The sequence below is a fragment of the Magnolia sinica genome, chromosome 17 (genome assembly GCF_029962835.1).
Source record: "Magnolia sinica isolate HGM2019 chromosome 17, MsV1, whole genome shotgun sequence".
NCBI classification, from domain to species: Eukaryota; Viridiplantae; Streptophyta; class Magnoliopsida; order Magnoliales; family Magnoliaceae; genus Magnolia; species Magnolia sinica.
Genome location: NC_080589.1, coordinates 50,825,356 through 50,834,428, shown reverse-complemented (window position 1 = coordinate 50,834,428; position 9,073 = coordinate 50,825,356). Strand labels below are relative to the sequence as shown.

General features: G+C 41.3%; 1 non-coding gene across 1 annotated transcript; it reads left to right on the top strand.

The window, feature by feature from the left end:
* Positions 1 to 8,669: 8,669 nt before the first annotated feature.
* Positions 8,670 to 8,776, top strand: LOC131232048 (small nucleolar RNA R71). The gene has a single exon (XR_009164653.1). It is a non-coding gene; the product is annotated as a small nucleolar RNA R71 (small nucleolar RNA).
* Positions 8,777 to 9,073: the final 297 nt, after the last annotated feature.

Genomic DNA, 9,073 nt, shown 5'->3' with positions numbered 1-9,073 from the left:
TCAAATTTCAACCATTGGATCCTGGTGAAAGTATCCCAACAAACGGATCAGCCCATAAAACAGTGATTTAGGGCCCACCTGGTTGCTGGAAATGCTTCAATTTTGGTCTCAATCCCCTAAATGGGATGATAAAATGAATGGACGGGGTAGATTTTACATATGCATTAGAATGGACCCCACATATAAGGTGAGAGTGCACCTTGCGGTACACTCCCGTGCCACACCGGACTGCTCAAACCAGTCAAACTCGGTTTGACCGAGTCTTCTTCACATTCACAGCACCTTCCTCCAGCGCTCAAACAGAGCTTGCTGGTGGGATCTTGTGGGCCACCACCATGCTTCAAAGGTCTGATCTGGACCGTCTATCAGAAGACCACGCTTCCTCTTATCCTAACCTAGAGGACAGAATTTCAAAAGACAGCGAGAATAGGTTCCCTGACTTTCAAAAGTAGGACGAACGGTGCAATGAGAGATCCAGTGGGCCACACTGAATCTAATCCAAAACCAGCCATCCCTGACTGGTTTTTCAAGAAGAACACGTTGGACGGGGTGGATTTTGCAAGAAACACCAATAAGTGGGCCCCACCAACATCGCAGCTCAGTCCGCAGGCCCTATTTACGCACTCACGGGCTTTACGATCGTTCGGTGATCATGGGGATGATCGGTCCCTTCATTTGGGCGGTCCAAACACCTCCCAAGGTACAACCGACCGATGTCAAGCTGACTGAATGGATCAGATCAGGCAGCAGGCTTCGTTTTGCTGAGATATAATCATTCCAAGAAGTGTCGGTTCTTGTTTTTCACACACAGCTATGAAAGTAGTTGCGGAAGATCTTCCGCTGTTGCTGCACACCGTTTCTCTACAGTGGAATCTTCTCACCAACTGTTGCTGCGAAAGCTTTCCACCGTCCCTAGCATGTTGGGCCGGTTGTGGTACGTGAACGTGAATACAAGAGGAGGCGAGACAGAGGGAGTAGAGTTTGTAATTTTCTTGTTTTCTTTATGCTTTTAGAGAGTGTTAGCCTCATCATGTTGAGGTAAACCTCTTAGCTAGGGCTAAGAGGTGAAGCTTGTGGCGTGATGGGAGATCTCTGTGGTTAGATTCATATTATGAGTTGATGTTTGATTCTAGTTTGATATTAAAGAAATACCTTTAGTTTTTAATGGTTTGTTGTGACTGAAATTACAATAGATCTGCGATGGCTTAAGTATTTCCTTTTCCTTTTGATGAGTATGATGTCAGGAAGCCCTGTTGTTCACCATCGTCTCTTGGGTATGGTTTGGTGATGGAATCCATTCTAATTCATATACCTTTCATCCCTTGAAAATTAGATCAAAGGAAGTTCAGTTTGATCTTCATGGTTACACCCTTCAACTGGATGAAGATGCACTCTAAGTCCAGTTGAGTTTTTATACGAGCATAAGATCTCCCTGATCTGTACAAGTGAATCTTCTGAATCCTCAGTTTCCCTTCCTCTGAATTCCTTAAGTTTAGATTAATCTCTCACCATTATTCATCAATTTACATTGGATTTAGATTTGACCTTAGGCTAGTTCTATTTCTACCTAGTTTCAGGTAACGTACAGGTATCAGTCCCTGTGGATTAAATCTCGGTCTTACCGAGATTGTTACTACATTACAACCCTATACTTGGCGTGTAAACAAGTTTTTAGTGCCGTTGCTAGGGATTGACGGTTACGTTTCTGAAATTAACTAGTTTTAGGATTAGTTTAAGATTAGGATTTTCTGATTTTAGGTTAGGTCGATTGTACCTTGGGAGGTGTTTGGACCGCCCAAATGAAGGGATCGATCATCCCCATTATCACTGAACGGCCATAAAGCCCGTAAGTGCGTAAATAAGGCCTGCGGACTGAGCTGCAATGTTGGTGGGGCCCACTTCTTGGTGTTTCTTGCAAAATCCACCCCGTCCAACGTGTTATTCTCGAAAAACCAGTCAGGGATGGCTGGTTTTGGATTAGATTCTGTGTGGCCCACTGGATTTCTTATTGCACCGTTCGTCCTACTTTTGAAAGGCAGGGAACCCATTCTCGCTGTCTTTTGAAATTCTGTCCTCTAGGCTATGATAAGAGGAAGTGTGATCTTCTGATAGACGGTCCAGATCAGACCTTTGAAGCATGGTGGTGGCCCACAAGATCCCACCAGCAAGCTCTGTTTGAGCGCTGGAGGAAGGTGCTGTGAATGTGAAGAAGACTCGGTCAAACCGAGTTTGACTGGTTTGAGCAGTCCAGTGGGGCGCGGGAGTGTACCGCACGGTGCACTCTCACCTTATATGTGGGGTCCACTGTAATGTATATGTAAAATCTACTCCGTCCATTCATTGTATCACCCCGTTTAGGGGATTAATACCAAAATTGAAGCATGTCCAGCGACCAGGTGGGCCCCAAATCACTGTTTTATGGGCTGACCTGTTTGTTGGGCTACTTTCACCAGGATCCAATGGTTGAATTTTTATGTGTACGGTTAATTTATGGTCCTCAGGCCATATATGAAGTTTCAATCAGAACGGATGATGGGAACCTTATGATCTTGCATTTTGGATGTCTTTCAGGCCATTTGAGTTTCAGTTTCTCGATTTTCTCAGATTTCTGGCGTTGATCTTGGTCCCCTGGAGTCTGTCCCTTGCCTTGGTGTCATCAGAATGTTAAATCCATGCTTTTAGCATCTTGATCCAGTCCAAGCTTGTAATTACACCTTGCAAAACAAACACGATTAAATTGGGCTATTAAACGATACTATGTTCATAAATCCAGGCAATAACTGGGTCTGATATGTAATATTTGACCCTCAACACCCAACAGTATTCCATCATCCAAAATCAAGTGCCTAGGTTGAGAATTACAGGACAATTTTTATAAACTCGAGTGATTTTTTAAAACATTCCAGATATTAGAAGTCTAAGATTCATGAATGTTGATCATTAATTTCTCCTGGATGCAAGCGCATGGTAGACTTCATAATCAAGTTCAAAGGTATTAATCTATCAATTAGAAAAATTCAAAACATTGAGTTACATGAGTGTATAGTGTAATCTTGGCTTATCATCATTAAAATTCATTTCGCTATTTTATAATACCATTGGTAAGTAACAAGAGCATTCAGAACACCTAAAAACTAAACGTACCACACAGATCATTCTTTCGTCTTTCGAGTCTTTTTTTTAGTAACGTCGAGGGGAATCAGATCTTCACCTATAGGGAGCAAACCTATGGTGAAGACTGTACACCCAACCCTTTTCACATATCATCCATGGGGAATCGAATCCTTACTTATAGGGAGCAAACCTATGGTGAAGACCAATCATCTAACTCTTTTCAATTTTCTCATGTTGGTTCCTTTCATGTTTAGTAATTACCAAGTTAATCCTTCAATATCGACTGAAACCTTAATAATGTGTAAGGGAGATGTGACATGTAAAATTATGATTCAATCAATGTTTAAAACTTCTAATCATGGATTGATAAGTCGCTCTCAACTGTGAAATCTATCAAATAACTAAATCCAAGAGACATAAATCTCCAACATCATGTATCTTGTAAGTCTAAATCCAAGATGGTCGTCAAAATCACTTCGAATTCATACAAAATTCTAGAAAAAATTAAAAAATTTCACAATTTCTGCTCAAGACCGAAAAAACACTGATTAGGTAACCTAATCTCCCACCCCCAACTAAAAATCTACATTGTCCTCAATGTAAAAGATATACTCACAATGTACATGAGACAATGAAAGTAAATGAGAAGTGATGGAAAGATTGTACCTGGACGAGGGATTCAAGAAGCTTTTACACAAAGATCTCAGCATGAAAGCAAGTCAGCACAAGAGAGAAACCAACAAAAGAAAACTATCCTAAAACAATGTAGAAAGCAAATTAACCTAGAACAGCATAAAGCAAACTACCCTAGTCCTATGAAAACAGGAAACCTACCTATACCTCCATCAGACTAGGAGATCAATCCTAGTAAACAGGATCAGTCAGAGGTATGGACATGTCCTCTGAATCAAATTTCTCGACAAATGGCTTTAAGCGATGTCCATTTACTTTAAACTCCTTGCCATTGTTAGGATCTCTTATCTCAACGGCCCCATCAGGATAGACATTAGTACAATGTAAGGGCCAGCCCAACGAGATCGAAGCTTACTTAGAAAAAGGTGTAATCAATAATTATACAAAAAGACTTTCGACCTGTGTGAATGATTTTCATAGAATACGTTAGTCATGAAACGCCTTCATTCGTCCTTATAAATTCTCGAGTTCTCGTATGCATCATTCTGAATTTCTTCGAGTTCATTTAATTAAAGTTTGCGTAGCGAGCTAGCGTTGTCCAGATTGAAATTCAATTTTTTTATTGCCTAGTAGGCTCTATGTTCCAACTCCATAGGCAAGTGGCAAGCCTTCCCATAGACAAGTCTAAAGGGAGACATTCCAATAGGGGTTTTAAACGCAGTACGGTAAGCCCATAAGGCATCATTCAATCGGATTAATCAATCCTTACGGTCAGGGTTAACCGTTTTCTCCAAAATGTGTTTGATCTTCCTATTGGAATCTCAACTTGCCCACTTGTCTGTGGGTGATATGGGGTGCTCACCTTATGAGAGATATCGTATTTCTTCATTAAACTCTCGAATGGCCTATTACAAAAGTGTGAGCCCCCATCACTAATGATAGCTCGAGGCGTTCCGAATCGGGAAAGGATGTTCTCTTTTAGGAATTTAATGACCGTGCGATGGTCATTATTCCGACACGGAATCACTTCGACCCATTTAGTGACATAGTATACTACTAGCAAAATGTATAGATTTTCAAAGGATTGAGGGAATGGTCCCATGAAATCGATGCTCCAACAATTAAAAGCTCCTATGATAAAAATGGGGTTTAAGGGCATCATATTTAGACGGGATAATGCTCCTAATTTCTGACAATACTCACAAGCTTTGAAAAACTCATGAGCGTCGCTGAACATAGTGGGCCAGTAAAAGCCAAACTGCAGAATCTTGGCCGTGGTCTTTTTAGCAGAAAAGTGACCACCACAACCCTGTGAATGACAGAAAGAGATGACACTCTGATGCTCAACGTCTGGCACACATCTCCTTAAGATTTGGTCTGGGCAATATTTAAATAAATATGGATCGTCCCAGAGGAATTTACGAACCTTGGTAAAGAATTTCTTCTTATCTTGTGCAGTCCAATGCGTCGGTATGGAACCTGTGGCAAGATAATTGGCAGTATCAGCGAACCAAGGTGAATGGGAGACTCTAAATAGTTGTTCATCAGGGAACATGTCATTGATATGGGTCGCCTCAGGGGAATCAGAGGTATTAAGGCGAGACAGATGATCGGCCACTACGTTCTCTACTTCCTTTTGATCTTTAATTTCCAAATCAAATTCTTAGAGTAGAAGGATCCATCATATCAAACGGGCTTAGAATCATTCTTAGAAAGAAGATACTTGAGTGCCGCATGATCTGTGTAGATAATGATCTTGGATCCGATCAGGTAGGACCTAAATTTGTCCAAGGCGAACACTACGGCTAAGAGTTCCTTTTCCGTAGTCGAGTAGTTCACTTGGGCAGGATTTAGAGTCCTACTCGCATAATGAATGACGTAAGGCCTCTTATCTTTTCTCTGACCTAGAACCGCTCCAAGAGCATAATCAGAAGCGTCGCACATAAGCTCAAAAGGAAGGCTCCAGTCGGGTGGTTGTATGATGGGTGCACTAGTCAACATGCCCTTAAGCTTAGTGAAAGCTTCCTGACATGGCTCAGTCCACTCGTATGGTGCATCCTTTTGAAGTAGATTACATAAAGGACGAGAGATGAGACTAAAGTCCTTTATGAATCTTCTGTAAAACCCAGCGTGTCCTAAGAAGGATCGCACGTCCCGTATGTTCTTGGGTGGAGGTAGGTTAGAGATAAGATCAATTTTTGCCTTATCCACCTCGATTCCTTTGGACGAGATAATATGTCCAAGGACAATTCCCTTATGAACCATGAAATGACACTTCTCCCAATTAAGTACCAAGTTCTTCTCTTCACATCTTTTCAGCACACATTTAAGACTTTCTAAACACTTGCTGAAAGATGAACCGAAAACAGAGAAATCGTCCATGAAGACCTCTAGATATTTCCCCACCATGTCAGAAAAGATACTCATCATACATCGCTGAAAGGTGGCAGGGGCATTACATAATCCGAATGACATCCTTCTGTAGGCAAAGGTGCCGTAGGGACATGTAAATGTGGTCTTTTCCTGATCCTTAGGGGCGATTTCAATCTGATTGTAGCCCGAATACCCCTCAAAGAAACAATAGTAGGAATGACCAGCTAGCCTTTCTAAGATTTGATCAATGAAGGGCAAAGGAAAGTGGTCCTTCCTCGTGACGGTATTCAGCTTCCTGTAGTCAATGCACATTCTCCAACCAGTAGTAACTCTAGTTGGCACGAGTTCATTATTGGCATTGGCTACGATGGTGATCCCGGACTTCTTAGGAACCACCTGAGTTGGACTCACCCATTGACTATCGAATATGGGGTATATGATACCCACATCCAATAGTTTAAGAACCTCGGCCTTAATCACTTCTTTCATGTTTAGATTTAGTTTACATTGTGATTGCCGAGTGGTCTTTGTATTATCCTTAAGATAAATGCGGTGAGTATAAATCGAGGGGTCGATTCCCTTGAGGTCTGCAATTGTCCATCCAAGGGCTCCCTTATGCTCAATGAGAGTAGATATGAGCATAATCTCTTGTTCTTTCTTAAGGTTGGCAGAAATCACCACTAGGTATGTCTCATCTTGACCTAAATATATATATTTCAAATCAGAGGACAAAGGTTTTAGGTCAAGCTTCGGTGCCTTGAGGTTAGACGGCAGAGGCACTTCTTCGGTTTGGGGCAAGTCTTCAAATTATGGCCTCCACCGGTTAAGTTCAAGTATCGGTGCAATATCAAGCAAAGCACACGTCTCCCTAATCATGTCATCATCAAAATCATGGGAGTGGGCCAGGCATGTCCCTAGAGGGTCAGAGGATAAGGTCCGAGGTGTCGTATCTTCCACGAAAGAGTCAATCATGTTAATGTCATAGAAGTCGTCATCATCCTCTAAGTATCTGTCGTTATTGAAAAAGATGTTTGACTCCAATGTCATATTCCCAAAAGACATAGTCATGACACCATTCTTGCAATTGATAATTGTGTTTGAAGTGGAAAGGAATGAGCGACCAAGAATGATGGGAATCTGAGTGTTCATGTTATTGATGGGTTCGGTGTCCAGGATGATAAAATCTAAAGGGTAGTAAAATCTATCGACCTGGACTAACACGTCCTCAATTATCCCTCTTGGTATACGAACAGAGCGATCGAAAAGTTGTAGTGTGGTTAGGGTGGGTTTTACTTCCCCCAAACCTAACTGTCTGTATATCGAGTAGGGAATCAGATTGACGCTCGCTCCTAAGTTAAGAAGTGCATGATCAATTCGATGGTCCCTAATTACACATGATATGGTTGGGCTACAGGATCTTTGAATTTCTGTGACACGTCTTGCTTTAGAATGGCACTTACTTTCTCAGTCAAGAAGATCTTCTTTTGAATACCTGCCGTTGTTTGGTCGTGCATAAGTCTTTCAGGAATTTGGCATATGAAGGTATCTGTTTTACGACATCAAGTAAAGAAATATTGACTTTCACTTGTTTCAACACCTCTAGGATATCCTGATAGTTAGAGAGAGGTTTTGGTGCGACCAACCGTTGGGGAAATGGAGCAACTGACTTTTCTAGAAGTTTCGGTTCTAATTTTTGTGGAGCCTCACTAGATACATCATTGTTGTCCTCTTCTGGTTCTTGAGGCTTTTCGGGCCTAACCGGAAGAGTTTTATCAATGATCTTCCCACTCCTAAGAGTGGTGATGGATTTAGCATGCTCCATTTGATTTGAAGAGTTGGAATTTCTTATCTCGTATTGCGGTTTAGGATTGGGGAGCGGTTGTGCAGGAAGCATCCCCTTATCTATAACCGTCATACGTGAATCCATCTTTTGCATAAAATCTCGCATTGCCTGAGTCAGCTCTTGCATGGAATTTTGAACTGGTTCTTCTTGAGGTTTCCCCTTATTTAGATTTTGATTGAAGAAACTTTGAGGGATAGCAGTTTGTCCATTTCTCCAACTAAAGTTTAGATGATTTTTCCAACCAGGATTGTACGTATTAGAAGTCGGTCCATTGAAAGGTCTTTGATAAGTATTTACGGCATTGGATTGTTCATTCAACACTTCTCGAAAGGTGGGTATTGTAGGACAATTTTCAGTTGTATGAATGTTGCAATCACAGATGCCGCAAACACTTTCATTAACCTTATCCTTCTTTCCTTCCATGGCCTCAAATTTTCTTATGAGCGTAGTCACTTTATACTTGAGATCATCCTCTTCTTTCAAGAGATACAATCCACCTTTCTCCTTAGATTGAGTCGGCCTAGACGTGGTGTTTGATTTTGGATAATAGTCCCATGATTGTGTTTTTTCAGCAAGACTATCGAGGTAATCCCATACCTCGTCGACATTTTTATTAATGAATTCTCCATTACACATTGTCTCGACCATTTGGCGCATGGAAGATGTCAGTCCATCGTAGAAAAAATTTGTAATGCGCCACGTTTCAAAGCCGTGTTGTGGGCATGAACTGACCAAATCCTTGAACCTTTCCCAACATTGGTAAAATGTTTCATCCTCCTTTTGGGTGAAGTTCATGATTGCTTTTCTAAGGGTAATCGTTTTATGATGTGGAAAAAATTTCTTTATAAATTCCCTTTGCATATCATTCCATGTGCCAATGGATCTAGGACGCAGTGAATGTAACCACATTTTAGCCTTCTCCTTCAAGGAAAAAGGAAAGAGTTTCAGCCTGACTGTGTCCTCAGATACATTTTAAAAATATAAAGTGGCTATGATCTCATCAAACTCTTTCAAATGTAGATATGGTTCTTCAGATTCAAGCCCATGGAACTTAGGAAGGAGTTGGATAACCCCTGGCTTGATGTCCATATGTCCTGTATTTTCAGAAAA